Raw genomic sequence first — 5,106 nt, forward strand, 5'->3', positions numbered from 1 at the left:
TTGTGTCACAGAAATGGGTAGTTTGTGAGGGCTTTCTACAGAAGGGTTTTCCCCTTTATGGTTAGGAAATATGAAAATCATGATGTAAAGTGTCTCGAGGATTGGAAAAATAATTTATCCCCTCATAGGTTAATTAAGAAAATTTTCTGGCCAAAAATTAATTAAAATCCTAAGCCAGAAATTTAATTAATTTTAGGTCCTAGATAAATTTAAATTCTCCAAAGGAAAAAATTTCCAGTCCTAAAAAATTAAATTTTAAAAGGTCCCGGAACTAAGGTAAATTAACCATTTTGTTAAATTTTAAACATTTGACCCTTGGGGATTAAGTCAAAGTTAATGTTTTGGGGACTAACTCAAAAAATCTATTTTTGAGTTAATTAAAATGCATTTAATTAAAAATTCCAAATTTCCCCAAATATTTAAATATTTCGATGGTTGAGAATAAAATAAGTCTTAATCTTCATTAATGGTCACAATTGGTTTGATGAAGATCACTTGATCTATTTGTTGGAGGATTTATCTTTAAATAGGAAGTCATTTGTTAGTTGATTTATCCGATCTTTGAGTCATGTGATTAGAAAGAAGCTCTGGTGTAATATTTTTTCTGTATAATAAAGAAAGACTTTGGAATTAAATTATGTTGGTGTTACTCTTCTTGAGAATATTGTAATATGTGTAGTTTTCATGCATAATTTTTTCTAAAGCCATTGATGACAACTTTTGAAGAGTGATTTGAGTACAAGTATCTTGCTCAGTCTCTGGAGTTTGAATATAATCTAAATTTTGAACGTAATAGCATGTATCTCTATTTATCTCAGTTTAATTATTATTTTCTCACTCTATTTTTAATGGCTAGATCATGTTTTGCAGGGAAATCTTGGTTTTATATCCTCGGGTGTTAGGGGAAGCTTTCAATTGGACCAGCCAAATCCTGATCTGTGTTTATTGAAGAGCCCAACCAAATTAGCTCTGGGATTATCATAAGAGTTTGTTGGTGATATAGGAATGATTTCGAGATAGCACCTCCTTTAAAATTTTAAAAGTTAACTTTTTGTGCGGAATAATGATAGAGCTTGCTACTTAGAGCCTTGAGCTTGTAATTATTGTAATATAGCTAGTTTATTTTATTTTTTTTATCATTGTATATCTCATTTATGGGTGTTTCGTTTTGTCATTATAGGTACATATTTGAAGGCGAATTTTTGTTTGAAGCCAGATCTAGGCCCTGGAGGGTAGGATTTGGCCTCAACATCTCTTTGCAGGGATATTATTCAAACTTTTTTGCACTCTAAGAGTTTTCAATTTTTTTAGATCTGGAAATTTTGAAGGGTTTTAAGGCAAAATCTGAAGCATAATAATATATTGTTGTGGAATTCGTTTTTTATGGGTTTATCTTGATTTTCTCGGCTAACATTTATGTACTTCTTGGGTTTATTGATTCGCTGCAAATTTCGAAAAGAGAAAGAAAAAAAAAACAACAGCAACAACTAAAACTTTCCTCTTCTTCCCTCTGCTACTTCCTGCTCTACCCTCATCTCCTAATATGCAGCCTCCATCAAAACACAAGCCTAGCCATCTTCTTCAGCCTATGTTTTTCACTGCTTGCTTATCTCCACACTACCATTAACCCATTTGTGGCTCCAAAATGTTGTGTTCACCATACGTTGTCAGCGTTGCCCCTCTCTTCTTCTGTCCGCTACTTGCAAAAAACTTGTGGCCATCACTCCTCCTCTTTCTTGCCCACCTACGTCCCACTTGTTGCTCTTCTGCATGCCCTCTTCCTCTACATCGCAGCTCCCTCATCCTAAACCAGACTGCGACACCATTTTTGTAAGCCTGAGCTCCTCTTCCCTCTCAGTTGCCTTCTCCCTCTCAATACATGTCCTCACCTACGTCGAACCCTTTCGTTGATCAGTTTTTTCCTTCGAGCTCCTTCGTTGTTGCCACCGTCAAAGACCTATATGCAGACAAAACCAAAAACTCAACTTCGTTCTTCTTATTTTCCCTTTGTTGGTTTTATGTTAGGGTTTGTGTCTTTTTTCGATCTCATTTTTTCCTTTTAATTTTTTTTTTGGAAGCGTCAGAGTATTCTATGATTACTGCTTTCTTATATTTCTTATTGCAACATTCTGCTAATAGTTTATTTTGGCAAAAGTAGACTAGTCATTTCTTTTCTTTTAGTTCTGCATTTCCTTGCTTTCCATTTCAATTCTGCAAATTTCCATTCAGCGAGTTGCAATTTGTTTTGTTCAATCATAATTTCAGTTTCTGCAGGTACTTTCAGTGTGGGGAAAAAGAAAGAAAAAAACCAACTAAAAATATTTCCTTTCATGCCTCGTAGGAGTAGAGATAACTTAGGAAAAATTTTGCCCAACACCCCCACTACTTCACACAACCAACCTTCTCTCTTCTTCGGTGGTTGTAATCAAGAATAACCCTTAGGTGAACATCGAGATATATTTGAAGAACCTATAGGGGAAGAAGAAGAAGAAAACATTCCTCTGGAGCCAATGGTTGAAAAGAGAAATTATAGGGGAAATGGAGAGAGAATAGAGGGTACCATCCCAATTCTTGGGACCAATGGGGACACCAAAATGAGGAATATAATTCCTTCAGACCTACCTCACTTCCATGGTCTAACTACAAATGATCCTGACACCTTCTTGTTTGAGTTTGTTGTCATTTGTCAAACTTATGACTATGCAGAAGATGAGCAAAAGTTGAAAGTGTTCCCTTCTACTCTCAAGGACACAACGCTACGCTGGTTCATGGGATTACCTGGCAATAGCATCACAAATTTGGCTCAGATGCAACAGGCCTTTAACAACAAGTATCGAGACTATTTTAGGATAAAAGATACTAGAGAATAAATCTTGCAAATGACCATAGGAAGTGATGAGTCCCTGGAAGACTATGAAGAAAAGCCCAACTTCAGAGACTCATGGTCAAGTGTACACCTGTCCCTAGACCTCAGCCATGCACAGAAGGAGAGATTACTTTAGCTCAATGGATTGGATGAATACAGATTGAAGCCCTTCTCCATATAGAGGTAGTTCAACTTCAGAGAAAGATATGGCATGACAGAAATATCAGGGAGAAGCAATTCCGAGAGGGAGATTGGGCATTACTCTATGATTCAATATACAATGATTTCAAAGGCAAGTTGAGGACAAGATGGTTGGGACCCTACACTGTGGAGAAATGCAATTACAATGGTTCAGTTCGGATCAGAACCATTGATGATGAAGCCATCCCCATGCTTGTCAATGGACATTGGTTGAAAGTCTACAAGAAACCCCTCTCCAAGCGAGAATTTATTGAAGATTTGAATAAAATGGTGATGGTAGTGGAGCATGTCTTAGCTTCCACTTCATCCACTCACTGAAGAAAAAGGAGAAAAAATAAGGACTCAAGTGAAAACCTCCATGAGGTGCTTGAGTCCCATCATTGGGTTGAAAACCTCTTCTAAGGTGGTCCAGTGATGTAAAAAAAAAGGGAAAACAATAAGATCCCTAGGTGAAAACCTCTCTAAGGTGCCCTAGTTGTTTTCAAAAAAAAGAGAGAAAGAAAAAATGAATTTTTATTGCATTGCAGGTTTGCAGGAGGACTACAGGGAGCAAAAGAAGGTACCAAGGGGACCCTGAAATTCATACCAACATCCATATCATCTTCTCCACACCTTCCTCCATATTTTTTGGCATTTCTTTCACCCCACTATACCTCTTCTTCCAAAACTGTGTTTTCTACAGGAGGCTCTATTTTTTCTACAGGAGGCTCCTGAAGGAATTACAAAGAGCCAAAATTGTCTATAAGAGGCAGTTTGAGGGACAAGAAAAGCTTCATGAGGAACCTATAATCCCTCTTACCATCTTCAAACCTCCTTGCCATCATTTCCAAGTCTGCATCACACTCCAAGAATCATTATTTTTTTCCTTTCCAAGAAAAAACACAGAAAAACAATTTTTCAATTTGGAAAAAAAAACAAAAATAAAAGGAGGAAAAGGCACCATTAACTTTACTTGAAGCTTACCTACTATCCCTCCATCATTCATCTCCACCTCTGGCATAATTCTCAAGCTCCAAGCACAGGGAAATAGCTGAAGTTTCAAGGGGAGAAGCAGCTACAAGAGCTCATGTAGAAATTCCTGTAGCAGCTGATCCCATAGAAGTCCAGCACCAGTAGCAAGGAACAACACATCTGAAGGTTGAAAAGGTACATGCAGCTTAGCTTGAGCAAAATAAGAACTTGCAAAAACACACAACAACACATTAGTAAGCAAAGAAAATATGCATGAGGGAAAATGAAGGCATGCAGCAGAGAAAGCCACAGCACCTCACAGTCAATGGCAGCAAATACACTTGGATTATAGGTAAGTAGCTAAGTCACTCCTCTATCTACATTTGCGTAATTTTGAATCATACAAAGGCAACAAGATGGTTGAAATCAAAAGAGGCAAAGGTGGCCAGTTAACTTGGCCACCTTCATTTAGTTGACTCCACTTAACCGAGATATCACCCACGTGCGCACAGTTAACTCAAGCAAAAGATGTGAAGGACAGGTAGTGGGAGGAAGAGTTAACTCTGATGTATTAATGAGGGGATGATTACGAGGGGGGTCATTATGACCAAGAAAGTGGGGACCAATGGTCCTAATATGGGCAACATACACCTTGCCAGCTCAGCACTCATAACCAAAAACAGCCATAAAAGGTAATGAGCACTCCTACTCGCGCATTCGCACCACCTTTTCTTCACTTTCTGCTTGTAACTCAACCACACAGTAGTCTTATGATGCCCCCACAGCCTCATATCCACCATCCTCCATCGGTTTCCTCCATATTTTTTCTCTTAGAATCTTCTATAGGAGCCCTACAGGTTTTCTACAGGAGCACCTACAGGAGGGGCAATGAGTCAATTTGAAGGGAGGAAACATGATTTTTGGCACGAATTTCAGTGTGAAGAGGTGGGATTCATGAATTCCCTCTATTGAATATCAAAATGTGAGAGTTGGTCACAAATTGAAGTTAAAATGAGTCTTTAAGAGGGTAGAAATACATTAAAAAAAAGGAAAAAAATTCTTGAAAAAAAAAGTCCCCTCTATTTTTC

Source organism: Pinus tabuliformis, chromosome 1_1 (assembly GCF_031772625.1).
Source record: "Pinus tabuliformis cultivar Carrire ecotype Pingquan chromosome 1_1, CPIR1, whole genome shotgun sequence".
NCBI classification, from domain to species: domain Eukaryota; kingdom Viridiplantae; phylum Streptophyta; class Pinopsida; order Pinales; family Pinaceae; genus Pinus; species Pinus tabuliformis.